The sequence below is a fragment of the Felis catus genome, chromosome C1 (genome assembly GCF_018350175.1).
Source record: "Felis catus isolate Fca126 chromosome C1, F.catus_Fca126_mat1.0, whole genome shotgun sequence".
NCBI lineage: Eukaryota > Metazoa > Chordata > Mammalia > Carnivora > Felidae > Felis > Felis catus.
Genome location: NC_058375.1, coordinates 5,675,734 through 5,691,278, shown reverse-complemented (window position 1 = coordinate 5,691,278; position 15,545 = coordinate 5,675,734). Strand labels below are relative to the sequence as shown.

At 52.8% G+C, this 15,545-nt stretch overlaps 1 long non-coding RNA gene across 1 annotated transcript; it reads left to right on the top strand.

The window, feature by feature from the left end:
- Window positions 1-1,036: 1,036 nt before the first annotated feature.
- LOC109502069 lies at window positions 1,037-4,052 on the top strand. Its single transcript, XR_002160418.2, has 2 exons — window positions 1,037-1,603; window positions 3,894-4,052. It is a non-coding gene; the product is annotated as an uncharacterized LOC109502069 (long non-coding RNA).
- The last annotated feature ends 11,493 nt before the right edge of the window (window positions 4,053-15,545 follow it).

The following is a 15,545-nucleotide window of genomic DNA, read 5'->3' as shown; positions in this document are numbered from 1 at the left end:
ATGTTTGCTGTAGGTTTTGCCAAGTGTCCTCTATCCAGTTCTAGAAGATCCCTTCTGTTTCTAGTGACTCATGAATCCTTCCTCTGGTTTTAAAAATGGTTGTTATTAATTCATATTTGCATTATAGAAGTAACATATGCTCATAGAAACGGAAATCAAATAGGATGAAAGTAAAAACACTCCATCCCAGCCCCAGCCCTTCTCTTCAGACAAAACCGCTGTTAACATTTTGTCATTCCTTCCAAAAATTTTCAATGCATGCGCAAGCATATATTGGTATACCCCTATTTTTCCACACAAAAAGACTACATTGCAGTCCTGTTCTATAATTTTATTTTTTTCAGTAAAGCATCTTGGGCGTTACTCTACGTTGGGACACGTGGGTCTACGTCACTCTTTTTATTTTTATTTTTTTTTTAATTTTTGAATGTTTTTATTTATTTTTGAGGCAGAGAGAGACAGAGCATGAGCAGGGGAGGGGCAGAAAGAGAGGGAGACGCAGAATCCGAAGAAGGTTCCAGGCTCTGAGCTGACAGCACAAAGCCCGATGTGGGGCTTGAACCCACAAACTGCGAGATCACGACCTGAGCTGAAGTCGGACGCTCAACCGACTGAGCCACCCAGGCGCCCCTACGTCATTCTTTGTAATGGCGGCACCATACTCCACCGTATGGATGCCCACGGCGGTTTAACCAATTCCCTTCCAATGTACATTTAGGCTGTATCCGTATTTGTTTACTAGTCTGTTTGCTGGCTGTTACACATAATGCCTTAATGCACATGCTTGGGCATAATCTTTGTGCCCTTGTGTGGGTACATCTGCAGGATGAAGAGGGAAAGTTCCTAGTTGTGAATCTCATTGTGTGACTCCCAACCCCCTTTCCCTGAATCACCCTGCTCCTCACTAAAGGAGACCCAGGAGGACTTTGCTCGCCTCAGTCAAGACCCTCCCAAAACACACGGGTCTTCTCTCCCTGACGAGAAGTCAGGCCAGGGACACAGGGGGCAGGCAGCCCGCCTTCCTCTGCTGTTCCCATGGACCCATCGGTTCCTCTTGGCTTGTCTCAGCCACTGCAGACTTTGGAAGGTAGGTCCGCTTGCCACGACGCTGCCAACGCCTGCTGCCGCTGCAGACTTTGGACCTGATTGTTTATTTAGACTCACAGTGTCTCCCGCTCCTTCCTCGCCCATGCCCTGCCTCCCCGGGTGCCTGGTACCTGCGGGCTCCACCCCCCTCTCGGGAGCACCCTGTGGCTGCGTGCTGTCTGCTTGTTCTTCTTGACACGACTCCTGCGTCTGTGGCATTTGCTTGGTCCCTCTTGGAGAAACGGACTTGCCACGCCACCCCCTTGCCTGTCTGGGTCCCATGCCTTCAAAGGGGGCCAGATACGCCATCCCAAAATATGCTCCTGTGGCAGGAGGACTATGTTGGGCTGAAGGCAACCGAGAGAACGCGAACACAGGAAGGCCTCTCTGCTCTCCTGTTATCTGCCTGAAACCAGGGCATGGCCTCCCCTTGTGAAGGTGTCCCAGGCTTCTGTGTACCACAATGGGGACAACAACCCTTATCATCAGAGACGGAGACTCTGCAGGGTGTACCAAGGTGACGACTCTGCACAAGCAAATCTCTAAATCACCCTATCTGCCCTTCGTTCCCCCGCCTATCTACCTTCCCGCCATTTGCTGCCCCCTAGAAGCCCCCCTTTTCTTTGTCTAAGCCCTTTTTTACGATATAAAGCCTTTTGTTAAAATGGTGCATAAACTGCCAAGCCTAGCCACTTTGTTGGGGTTTTTGCTTCTTTTCTGGGGAAGTCCCCTGCATGTAAAATCAAAAATAACATTTAGGGGCACCGAGGTGGCTCAGCTGGTTAAGCGTCTGACTCGTGGTTTCTGCTCAGCTCATGATCTCACGGTTTGTGAGTTTCAGCCCTGCACTGGGCTCTGTGCTGACAGTGCAGAGCCTGCTTGGGATTCTTTCTCTCTCCCTCTCTCCCTGCCTCTCCCCTGTGCATGTACACACTAGCTCTCTCTCCCAAAATAAATAAATAAACCTTAAAAAAAAATCTGTATGCTTTTTCTCTTATCAGTCCGTCTTTTGTCGGCTTAATTTGCACATCCCAGTCACACACCTAAGAGTGTTGAGGAAGTCTGTCCTCCCCTGCGTGATCCATACTCCATTCTCAGCCACAACCCTATGCTGACCAAGGGCCCCCAAGGAGTGCTCACTCCACTGAGTGCCCTCTGTCACATACTGAGTACCCTCCAGCCAGGTGATCTTTCCAAATGAACACCATATCGCCTCACTTTCTCTTTTGGGACCTTTTTTTTCAGCATCTCAACGCAATTAGAGAAAACCCAACCACCACTTAATGACCTGCCTCTCACTCCCCCTTACAACCCCTGCAGCCGCAGGGACCACAAGGTGCCCCCTTCCTCAGTTCTTGGCCCTTCCTCACTTCCGGGCTTTGGGTGCGCTGCTCTCTGCTGGACGCGTCCTCCACCATCTCTTTGCAAGGGTCAGCTTCCTCCCCGCTACAAGCAGGGATCATTCTTGATCACAGCAGCTCCTGTCTTCCATTGTCAACTCACCATGTTTCCCCCACCGGAAGGAAGCTGATTTTCCTTGGAAGAATTACCCGTCCCCCATTCTATGGTGTCAAGCAACATGCCCCACCTTCCCAAAGGATGTGGCAAAAACCCAGCCAATCCGGACCCTCCCTCTGGAATTTGATCCCTGACAGTTGGGCATTTGAATTTTCAACAACAGCAAAACAGTTGGAACAGATTTATCTCAAAAGAGAACGCCCCTTAGCTGTGGTCCTTCTGACAGTCTTCCCCCCCCCCCTTGTTCTGCCCACCTCCCTCCTTTCTTTACACCCCCTCCTACTCCTTCTATCTGGAGAGTTTTCCCTTCCCTCCCCAGCCTCCCCTCCTCATCAGTCTCTGTTCTTTGCACTCAAAGAACCTGCCTGAGACTCTCCACCACCCTTCTCCTCCGGGCCCCCTCCTCCTCCCATTTATCCAGCGCCCAATATAAATATTTGATGAACGACTAACAAAGGCTAATAATGAATGTGTGGCACTTTCCAAGGGGGCGGGGGAGACACCCTGCAAGCAACAGGAGTGAGGTCTCTCGAGAAAGGCACAAACAGCATAATTAGTAAGTGCATCATATACTTTTGGCTTTGTTTGTGCGGCCTCCTTGGGCAGAGACATGTGGCTTCCGGGAGAGGCTGGGAGGGACGAGTGAAACTCCGTACCGTGAATTCCTCGGCACTGAAACACCCCGCCTGGCCACCTTCACCACGGAGGGGGACACCAGTGGCAAAAATATGGGATGGTGTTGTCTTTTGATGAGAGGGAAGGTACTCCAGGGAGTGGAAGAGCGACACATCTATTCAACTTTCTGATGACTTTCTAAACGCTGAGACTTGACCTCATGCGTTGTTAAACTGATGCTTTGCTGCACTCCAGTGACCAGCAGGAAGTGACCAAAGACCCGCACTTGCCCGGCAGGAGGGACACAGGTGCATCCACAGGAAATGAAGATGTCTGTCCCCAGACCCCGTGAGGGCCACCAAGTCCCAGTGCCTGGTGTGCTACTGGAGCTCAATAAATATGTGCCCCATGGCTGGATCTAGTTTCTGATGTTTAAAACAATTTTTTTAATTTAAAAATTAATTTATTTATTTTGAGAGAACGAGAGAGAGAGCAGGGGAAGGGCAGAGAGAGGGAGAGAGAGAATCGCAACACGGGGCTCTATCTCACGAACGGTGAGGTCACGGCCTGAGCCAAAATCAAGAGTCAGAGGCCACCCAGGCGCCCCTAGTTACTGACCTCTTGTTAAAAGACTTACGTTGCTAAAGCAAATTCTTCTTTTTCCCTTGTTTCAGACATAAACCGGACGGATGGAATCTGGATCTGGAAGATCATCTCCGGCAAGCAGCCCTGTGATGATGAAATCCCTTCTAGATCCTGTTGGCTATTTCTGTACTGCTCTGGATTTGGGAAGTTTTTCCTTATGTTAAGCCAAAGACCCTATTGCAAAACGAGTCTACACTCTCCCACGTGGTCACTCCCCACATACGTGGAGACATTCTATCCTTTTCTCTGGGACCCCGACCTTCAACCCCCCTCCCCCCAGCTTGTAGCCTAAAAAAACCTCACCCCCACTGACTGTTTTAACTACCACTCTGGCCCCTTCACCCAAGACCCCTCCATCTATTCTCCAAAACTGGGGTCCCCAGGGCTGGGTCCTGGCCACACTTCGTGGACCGCTCTAAGGGCTCTCCAGTCTCACTCATGCCCATGACTTGAAGCACCTTCAGAGTCAGCTAATGTTTTCCAGATTTATACCTGCGGCCCTGACGCCCGGTCCCCCATGCCAGACCCACATCCCCAGTCAGCAGTTTGGGCCCTCCCTCGGATGTCCCACCACCTCCCCCTGCACCTGCTCCCACCTGGACCCTCTCTCAGTGGGCAGCACCCCCTTAGCCAGCCGCTCAGACACAAACCTGGGAGTCCTGCTGCTTTGTTCCTGCTCCCGCCTGGCCTCAACTCCAGTGAATCACAAGGCTTATTGACGGTACCTCCAAGGCTTGTGAGATCCCTCCCACTCTCCACCCCCACAGCGCGGTTATGGGAGCCTCCCCTCACTCCTTTTGAAAAACTCATTGATGAGTTCCCATGGGACCCAGAATAATATCAAAATACGAGCCACGATCCCTGACTCTCCATCTTTATTCTCTACTCTGTGATCTCGACTGTCTGCCACTCTGGGCTTATTTGGGCTCCCTGGGAGAAGCAACCTCTTTCTACCACAGGGCCTTGGCATATGCTGTCTGGGTCCCCTCCTCTCGGCATGGTTGTCTCCTGCTTCCCCGAGCCCCCTGGTGCTTTCTCACAGCACCTAGAATAATTTGTTATCTAATGAGAAATTTACATGTATATGTATATATGAGTATTTACGTATACGTATTTTTGTGGTATGCCTGTCCCCACGACTAGAGTCTCAAGTCCATGCAGGCAGGGGTCTGGTCGGTTATCTTTCTCCCATGTCGTTCCTGACACCAAGAAAGCTCTTGGCACGTAGTAGGTGGTCGGTGAGTATCTGCTCGGTGACCACGCTGATGATTCAAGGGCACATTTCCCGCCAATCTCTCCCCTGGTGGCCCATGGGGCCAGGCAGCTCTAACTATTCAAAACCCACACCTCATTGTCTCTCTCCGCAATCTGTTTCTCCTTGTGTAACCTGGGTCTCAGCGAGCAGCCCCACGACCCTGGGGGCCGCCATCACCCCCATATCCAAAGAGTCCGGCCAAGTCTCGTCCATTCTGTCTCCTTAATAACTCGCATTTCTGCGCCGAACTTCCTGCCCTTAAGACTCTGAAGGTTTTGTTCAACCTTCAGGCCTCACACCCAGTTGCCTTTGTAGCCTCTGACCCCGGCGCGTCCCCCTTCCAGCAGTGCCAGCAAAGCACCCGTCCTAACTTCCCCGTGACAGCGTCGCTCCTTTCTTTGCCGCTGGTGGGAGCGCCATCTGACCGCCCCATTCACCCCTCCCCCCCACCAGTGTGTTGGGGAGAAGGGACCAAGCCCCCCTCCAAGCCGGCGACGCCCCTGCCCCTTGGCGCCTCGGCTTTCTCGCTTCGGGGAGAATTGGCAGGTCCGCTTGGCTGGGAAATCAGCAAGGCCACGCTGTGTGCGTTCTTCGTTCGGGGATAAAAATGACGCTTTGGTCTCCACCTGCCCACTCCTGTCCCAAGCGCCCCTTCCTAGCGTCTACCCCCCCCCCCCCCCCCAACGGGGAACGTTAAGCGAGAAGCACTTCGGAAAGCGTCTGGCACAGAAGTGCTTCGGAAACGCTACGAAACATAAACTTGATGGGGAAGGGGATTGTCGTCAGCCCCCGCCACCCCCAAGCTGGGGGAGGCGCTCATCCAAAGCAAAGCTGCGCCCCCCCCCCCCGCACGCCTGGGAGGGAGAGAGCGGGGCTCCATGAGCAAGCCCCAGACCAGATCCCTCAAACCAGAGGGGCGCTGCTGAGGACCCGGTGCCCAGGCTCTGCGTGGGCTGTTTTCCTTTCCTGCACCCTGCAACCCACTTAATCTGCACTGAGGGCCAAAGCTCGCTTGCTGGGGCTGTGACTCAAAGCCCCGTCATCTTCTGATTAACTTCTCCTTCCTCCCCTTCCCCCTCCTCCCCCTCCTCCTCCCCCCTCCTTTCTTCTCCTTCCTTCCCCTCCCCCTCCCCCTTTCTTCTCCTTCCTCCTCCTCCTTCCCCTGTCCCCCTTCCCCTCCTCCCTTTCCTCCTCCCTTCCTCTTCTTCCTCCTCCTCTCCCCCTCCTCCACCCTTCCCTTCGTCTTCTTCCTCTTCCACCTTCTCCCCGCTCCTTCTCTCCCCCTCCCCTCATCTTCTCCCCCTCCCTTCCCCTGCTAGTTCCTGTTTCTCCCCCCTCCTCCCAACCAAATCCCAGACCTGCCAGGTCCCCTGCCGTGTGTCCCCTCCACCCACTGCTCCTGCCTGTAGGTCTCTGGACGATTTATTACCAGCCCCCAGTCCCAGGGCTCCCAGCCGCCCCTCCCCCACTCGCAGCCAGAGGCCTCCTTGCTCTCGTCATCCCCAACTTGGAAACCCCTGACAGCTTCCACTGCTCACAGGACGAAGTCCATACATCCCTCCCCAGCTCCGGGGCAGCCTCTTCTCTGCCTCCCTTGAGCCCCTCAAGCACGAGGGGGGCGGGGGTGGGGGGGGACACACGAGCCTTCTTTCTGGCTGTGCCCTCGCCAGACTTCTACTGTCCTACCACCCTGCTGTCAAAGGACCAGTCCACATTCTTAGTTAGAAACGGCAAAACGGACCCGGGGTAATTTAGGCAGAAGGACAATTTTGGAAGGGTATTGAACTGAGCAGCGGCCAGTAAGAAGGCTCAGAACCAGACCTGCGAACAGCCAGGAAGAGGCCCCCACACACTGTGCCATTTTCCCGGTCCCGGGGTCATGCTATGGTCGCGTGAGACCCGACCACAGCGGGGGACGGGGACCCGGGACCTCTCTACAGTCCCTGTGACTAGCTGTGGCTCTATACGTATTTCAAAGCAAAAAGTTTTAAAGAAAGAAAGACAAGCCGGGCAGGGACAGGGCAGGGCAGGGTAAGGACGCTGTTGCTGCTGCCTGGGCAAATCTGGCAAAATCTCTCAACGGTCCCTGCTTCCACGCGAGCCATTCAAGAGCATCCCATCGGCCACATCCAGGTGTCAGATCCCTGGCCACCTGGGAGGAGAGAGTCCCGTCCCCTCACGCTTCTGTATAGGCAAGTGAGGTCTGTTCCCCACCTCCCCCCCCCAGGCTCCGAACTGGGCAGCCGAAATCGATGCCACGGAGAAGGGCAAAGTCCTCGTCAGGGAAAGTCTGCGGCCCCCAAGCCCCAAGCCTGGATCGTTTGCATATCTTTATCACAGCGGCCCTATGACACCTGTGCAATCATTCATTCAACAAACATTAACGAGCGCCTCCCTGGGGCCAGATGGGGGGGGGGGGGTACCGCAGCCAGCAAGGTGCAGGCACGAATCCGCCCCCCCCCCAGTCCTGCCCTCATCATTTTTCATTTTGCCTTTCCTTTTCTCAGGGAGGAGCATCCCTGCGATTGCTCTGAGAGGTCCCTACCAGTCTTGGATTTGTCCACGGCTCGTCACTGTCTTTTCTTTTTAGGTACCTGCTCCTAAAAACCTCAGCTCCCTCCCCGCCCGAAGACGTCTACGACTCTGAGCCCATCTCCCCTTTTGAGATGCACGTCTTAGAATCAGGAGCCTCCTCGACACCTTTTGAAATCTCCCATGCTGAAGATTAGAAACTACGCCTGACTCTGTTGTCCTTCTCAGACACCGTAAATGCTAAGGCTCCACAGTTGGCTACTTCCAGATTTCTAGCCTGTCTACCTGGCCAACAGTCCCTCCATATGGTGGGCCATTCCTGGGAGTAGTCCCTTTGAGACGTGAAATTGTTAAGTCGGGAATTTGTCAGAAGCCTCACGATCTAGTTTCCACATAGCAGCAAAAATGACTTTCTTGAAACACGAAGCAGATCATGTCACCCCCCCCCCCCTTGTTGAACCCCCGGAAGCCCCTGCCCTCCTCACCAAACCCAACCTGTACCACTCCTACTGTATTCTTCCCACTCTTTGAATATCCCCAAGCCTTTCCTGCCCCAGGACCTTTGCACCTGCGGTGTCTGCTCTCCTTTGCTTAACTAGCTCCTTCTCTTCCTTCAAGCCTCAGGGTGATTTCACACGCTCCAGGAGGTTTTCTCTGATTACCCTTCCCTCCTTAGGTCCCTCTCAGTTATTTTCCATCTCAGCCCCTTGTATTGAGTGCCTAGGTTAACTTGCATTATATTTATATTTATATTTATATTTATATTTATATTTATATTTATATTTATATATTTATATTTGTTTGGTGTGGGTTTTTGCTTGCTTACTGCCATTGGAAGGCCAGGTTTAGGAGGGCAGGCACTATGACGTCCTGTCTCATTCACCATTGTGTCCCCAGCACCTCTATCCCAGTGCCTGGCCAGTGGCTAATGCTCAGTAAACTTTGGGGGGCGGGGTTGCCAACGGTGAAAGGATCTGGTTTTTGTCAAGTGGCTTCCCGTAGATGCCTCACTCCCAGACTCTGCTCTCTGCCCATTTGCGGAGGTCTGTTGGAAACAGGATGGAATTTCTCCTGGGTCCAGGTGGCCCACGGCATGCCGTGACAGCAGCTAACGTCTGTCTCCCTCTGATCTTTACAGGGAGCTCCTCTTCATCCCACGACCCTCGGACTTACAGCCAGGTCTCTCTGTTGTGGATGGAGCACTCCTTACTTCATTCCGCGAGACGCTGCCTCCTTCTGGGCCACGAGTATCATTTCTGCCGTCCTTCAGTGGGGGGCCAGGGACCCCAGTCTCCTGAGGGAGCCACGCTGGGTAACACTCGACCACGCATCTCCCGTGGCCACGTCAGGTCCGGTGGACCCTACCACTCCCCTTCCCTGAGAGTACCCCACCCCGGTGACTCATCCCGCTCTCCCAGAGAACTTGCCTGCTTCTCCGGAAGACATGGTTTCTCCCTGGGCCTCCTGATCTCCTTCCTCTATGGGGCTTTCCCACCCGCACCCTTGACTTGGGTGTTGACTCCTTGAACGGCCCTGTGGTTCCGTGAGCACGTGTGGCCCACCGCTGCTCCCCGCGGAAGGCCCGGGCTCGCCACACCGGGCCGGCTCTTGGCCGGCTCTCCGCGGAGCCCCAGGCAGCACAGCTAGGCTTTCTTCCGTCTTCCGTGCTGCAATCTCTTGCTTTCTTTGATCTCGGCCTGGGTTTTACAGGGATCGACTGCTTGCTTCCTCCGTTCCTCCTGGACGGCAGGTTCCACTTAGAAGCCAAAGCCTGAGGTCGGGACCACCTCTGCCCCATGCGCCCTCCTAACCCCAAGCCCCAGGCATACTCCCCACGCGGTGCGGGCGCTCTGATCTTTTTGAAGGAAGGAAGAGACTACATCCGGGAGCCCTTCATCTTGCCGGGGACGCCAGACTCATCCTGAACAGCGTTGTTTTCCTCTAGACCTGCTAACCAGCTCACCGCGTGTCCCTGGGACTGCCGTCTCCGTGTCTCCGATGGGAACGGAATCCCCACCACGGCTGTGATCGCCCGTGGCTGTGAGATGATGTGTGTTAAGCCTCCGTTTCGGCGCTGGGCATGGCAAATACAGGCAGGTACCATGACTACACAGTGGGAAGGAGGAGGAGGAGGAGGAGGAGGAGGAGGAGGAGGAAGACAAAGGCATCAGTGATGACCAAGGTGGTGATGAGGATCCTCCCTAGCTGACTACGGAACTGAACCACGTCTCTTCCCCAGGCTGTAGTTCGTCCCCACCCCATCCTGAGGAAGCTTTAAGCCACTTCCTTTGCACACATATATTTTCTCCCACCCAGGATCAGGAATAAAGGCTTGGCGACTCTCAGCGAATGATGACCCATCAGCACAGCCAACGAGAGCAGGCGGGCAGTGAATCACCGGGCAAATGGGAGGAAAACCCTCCAGGGCAAAAAAAAAAAAAAAAAAAAAAAAGCATTCATATTTCTTTTGTTTCAAATTTGCAAATCTCTGCGGTCCCCGGGAGCTCTTATCTTGTTTGTCTCCAAACTCAGGAAGTGGATATTCTTGGGATTCTGGGATGGATGCAAATAGGTCTGGAGAGAATCTTCAAAGAGTTCCATGCAACGGTGATCCATTGCATGTTTCTTATTTATCATATAATAAAATCTTTTTAAAACAAAAACGTTTAATGCTTATTCATTTTTTGAGAGAAAGGAAAGAGAGCCGGAGCACGAGTGGGGGAAGGGCAGACGGAGACGCAGAATCTAAAGCAGGCTTCAGGCTCTGAGCTGTCTACACAGAGCCCGATGTGGGAACTGTGAAATCATGACCTGAGCTGAAGTCAGACGCTTAACTGACGGAGCCACCCAGGTGCCCCGATCATGTAACACAATCTTATGGATCCGATTAAATGATAGAACCACCCATTTTAATTAATCTCAATAGAAAATACGGTATGCGAGGAAAACCCTTTCCTCTTCCCTCTTAGGTTCTATGCCTGGGCCTGTGAACTAAGCCGACAAAAGCCAGATCAACAGGAAATAGGCATACAAATTTTACTTGCCATCGGTATTTTAATTTTCATGTGAGCAGAGGTCTTCATAGAAAAGAAAGAAAGACCCAGAGGAGCAGTTCAACTTGGGGAGCTTAGATACCATTTTAACAACGAGGATAAATTGTGGAGAAATGACAAGACAAAGGAAAAAGGATGTGGGAAGATAAATGTATGGGGAAAACTAATGAAGACAAGGGGTACTGAGTAAAGTGTTGTTTACGCAGACTCAAGTCGGGCACCCTCCGCATCTCTGGTGATTTGCCTTCTTCCCTTCCTGGTATGAAGGAGGGGGAAACATCTTCAAAGGAAAACATAGGCTCTACTTGAGACTAGATGATAGCACAGAATGCATTTCCTGAGTCCGTTTTTTTCTCGTTTGCCTTCAGCTCAAAATAATCCTCATGCCAAAGTATGCATTGCTTTTAATGTTCACTCATTTTTTGAGAGAAAGAGAGAGAGAGAGTGTGCAAATGGGGGAGGGGCAGAGAGAGAGGGGGAGACACAGAATCTGAAGCAGGTCCCAAGTTCTGAGCTGTCAGCACAGAGCCTGACGCGGGGCCCGAACTCACGGACCCCGAAACCGTGACCTGAGCCAAAGTCGGACGCTTAACCGACTGAGCCGCCCAAGAGCCCCATAATCCCCTTCAATATTTTAAAAGAAATTTAGTTATGTCACCCTCAAAACTTCTTAGAAACCCAAAAGAAAGAAAAATAGAATCTTGCCCCCTGGAGACACAGGAGATTTATTTAGGGAACAGAGAAGGATCATTTCAATCAGCATTAAGGTACTCAGACAAAGGAGGGCTGCTAAAATCACAACAGGTATGTTTTTCTCTTGCATAAATTAAATGTTTTCTCTCTGGGGGGCACCTGGGTGGCTCAGTTGGTTAAGCGTCCAACTTCGGCTCAGGTCATGACCTCATGGTTTGTGAGTTCGAGTCCCGCATCAGACTCTACACTAATGGTGTGGAGCCTGCTTGGGAGTCTCTCTCTCTCCCTCCCTCTCTCTCTCCCCTTCTCTCTCTGCCCCTCCTCCATCTGGTCTCTTTCTCTCTCCCAAAATAAATAAGTAAACTTAAAAAAATGTTTTCCCTCTGATTCTTCTTGTTCAGCAAAACTTTTTTTTTTTTACAACATCCATGTAAATGATTATAGTCTTTAAACTAGTGAGGTTGAAATAGATTATGGTTGATGTCACTCATTATTTAGAAGAGGGTAAATCATTCAAGAGGAAGAGTATCTTATCTGTAGTTTTCCTAAAAAGCTTGGTCTTCGGACACCTGTGAATGGAGAGGACGGTTCCCGAAGCCTCCAGGCGCCCGCACCACAACGTGCCTCTGCTCTGCCCCAGGGTAGGACGCCCGGGCTCTCACCAGCTTGAGCCCGAATGCCCAGGCCTGCCTGTCTCTCTTGAATTATGCATAACACTGAAGGTAGTAGTGCTTTGGGCAGAGAGGATGAACTTTGGATCTGGCCACTTACTGCAGTCATTCATAAATTTCAGTGGAAGCTAAGACTGACACTCGTCCCCATCCAGGATCAGAGGGAGCCATCCTATTTAGAATGTTTCCTCCCGGGGCACCTGGGTGGCGCAGTCGGTTAAGCGTCCGACTTCAGCCAGGTCACGATCTCGCGGTCCGTGAGTTCGAGCCCCGCATCGGGCTCTGGGCTGATGGCTCGGAGCCTGGAGCCTGTTTCCGATTCTGTGTCTCCCTCTCTCTCTGCCCCTCCCCCGTTCATGCTCTGTCTCTCTCTGTCCCAAAAAATAAAATAAACATTGAAAAAAAAATTTAGAATGTTTCCTCCCAAAAGCCCACTGTTCCACAAAATTACATTTTGTTTTATTTTACTTATTTGAGAGAGAGCGAGAAAGGGAGAGGCAGAGGGAGAGGGAGAGAGAGAAACTTAAGCAGGGTCCATGCCCAACTCGGAGCCCAACTCCGGACTTGATCTCACGACTATGAAATCATAACCTGAGCTGAAATCAAGAGTCGGATGCTTTACCGACTGAGCCACCCAGGCGCGCCCCAAATTACATTTTCAACATACTCTTCCCATCTCCTGAAGTATAAAGCTAAGAAAATGGAATCAATTTCGTTATACATGGGCAACATCACAGAAGACCGTAGAGTTAAAGTCAAGAGTTATATTTACGATAACATCAAAAGTAATTTTTTGCTCTTAGAAGCTTTATAATTTTCCTAACCAATAAATAACGCTTAAATGTTTTTTAAGTTTATGTCTTTATTTTGAGACAGAGACAGAGAGAGCAAGCGAGAGAGGGGCAGAGAGAGAAGGGAAGAGAGAGAATTCCAAGCAGACTCCGCAGGGTCAGCGTGGAGCCCGATGCGGGGCTCGAACTCACAAACTGTGAGATCACGGGCTGAGCCGAAACCAAGAGTCGGACGCTTGACTGACTGAGCCACCCAGGCGCCCCAATAAATAACTCTTTAAATTAAGAAAGCATCAAGGAGTGACACCAAGAGAAGAAAGCATTGTTTTAAATAACCCAACGTTCAAGTCAGATTTTAGAAAGGGTGTTGCCTACGCTTTTGAGGATGGGTCGCTATCTCTGATCGTGACCAGGAGCCCCCAGAGAGGAAGCTTCTAGTAAGTAACCAGCTGACTGAGGCAGCCATTCTCCTTCAGGGTAGAAATTAAGAAGGGAAGAGTAAACCCCCAAAGCTAGCAATCTGCGAGCTCCAGGGGTCGCCCAGGAGGACGCTGGGAAGGTCTAGAATCAGAAGGTGTTGAAGATGTTCAGCCTGAGGGTGGTCCTAGTGGGAGCCCTCTTGACCCCTGCAGTGTAGACAGTCTTTTCTGCCTCAAGTCTCTCTTTTAAGATTCTTGCCCTTTGCCAATCACCCCTCTCCCCGAAAATAGAACACACAGAGGGCGCCCTCCCTGCCCCCCTCCCCTGCGGCTGCTCAGCCAGAAACAGGGGTCCCAGCCGTCCCCAGGAGCCGCAGAATCTCCGCCTGGGACCATGAGCCTGTAAACCCTCCACTCCCACCACAGACCCATTTTCTGGAGAGTAAAAGCAAAATCAAACAAAAGCACATCATACTCTGATCCTTTCTTTTTGAACTCAACTGCTAGGCAAATGGGGGTTTTACAGCTTAGAGCTGAATGCGGGTGACTTCAGCCAAATCCGGCTTGTTTCGGAATAAATGTACAATAAATTCAAATGACCCTGGCTCCAAGACAATGGACCGGCTAGCCGCTCCGGGCAAACGTAAGAGAACCAAGATGGGATTTATTCAGCTCTGAGTTGTGCCTCAAGCCCCAGAGCTCCAAAAATTACCATGAAAGTGGCCATCAGGCCCAAGCAGGCCGGTTACATGGTTGGAGGCATCTGAGCGCTCAGATTCGAGTCCAGAGGTGTTTTTTTTTTTTTTTTTTTTTTTTTTGCCAGAACCGTCTTCCGGGACTCCAGGCCCTCTCTGGGCAACCCCCGGGGAAATTTCTGTAAGTCACCGAGATTACTACACGGAGAGGGCCAGCCAGTGGTGGCTCTGAAACCCATTCTTATGTCACACCTTGGGTTTTTTTTTTTCTGTTTCTAAAGTGGCTTCTTCCCAGGCGGACAGCGAGGCCCCTCAAACGTCAGGGGCAGAAGAGCAGCTCCTTGTGGGCCCCGTCCCAGCATCCCACCTCACTGGGGGTTACCTGGGTGCCACTTAGCAAACGGCTCGACTCTGTCTCTGTCAAGTGGGGATCCCTGTCGTCTCCCTGAGCCCCCCCAAAACAGGACAAGTTTAGTGGATGCGAAAGTCTGAGCCCGAGGGTGACTCAAAAGCGAAATCTTTCCCGGAGTCGAATATTGCTCTGACCTCACGGGGGTACATCACCTAAGGGCGGATGAAGGTGGGCGTGCTCCGCACCCCGAGTGGGGGTCCAGGGGGAGGACCCCTTGTAGAAATTAAGTGCCAGCCACGACATCGCTCGTCGCCCGCCCCCCTCCACCAAGCCCAGGATTGAACTCGGGTCGGTGTTTCTTTCCGGGCCCCCAGGGACACCCCCCCCCCCCGCCCCGTCCCCAGGTCACAGACACTGCTGGAAGGTCAACCAAACCCTGTCACCGGGTCAGGTGGCAAGAAAGCCAGGGTTCACTCCCGATCTGCGAGCACTTAACAGGAGGCTCAAGTTCGGGCGCGGAGTGAAAATAAACACCCGCTATAAATAAGCCGCTGAATTTCTTCAAGGCCCAAGCGAGACAAGGAGAAGGTGCCACCGCACAAGTGCTCACTTGAAAAATTCTCAACGCGTAAAAATAACTTTGATAACCGCGCGAAGACGCCTGGCTCAGGGGAAAGGAATGGGCCCGCCGCGGGCCCCCAGCCGGGCGCTGCAGGGAGGGGAGAGGCGGGGCAGGGGAGGGGGGCGCTGCTGGGGGAGGGGGGGGTGGATGGGCCGATGGGGGGGGCGCTCAATGGGGTGCAGCCGGGGAAGTGGTGCGGGGGTGGAGCGGAGGGGGGGGGGAAGGGGGACGTTGGGGGGGGGGCATGACTCACCACGGGGCTGCGACTTAAAAGGGCCCTGGCTTCTTCCGGGAGGGGGGAGGGCATGGTCAAGGGGGCAGACTCTCTCCCAAGAGTGGCCCCACTCCACCCCAAGGCTGACCTCCAGGCCTGATCCAAATTTTCACGGGGTTTGGGCCCCTGCCCGCTTTGGCCCCTCTCCCCCTTCCCTCCTTCTTCATCCACCCCTCCCCCTCCTCCCCTCTCCCCTTCCCCTCCCTGCCCCCACTCTGCCCCTCCCCCTTTCGGTCCCCCTCCCTTCCATCCCAGCCCTCGCCTTCCGTGTCCAGACAGTTGTTTCAGCCATAAAATATGCTCAAACACCTACTCCTTCTCCCC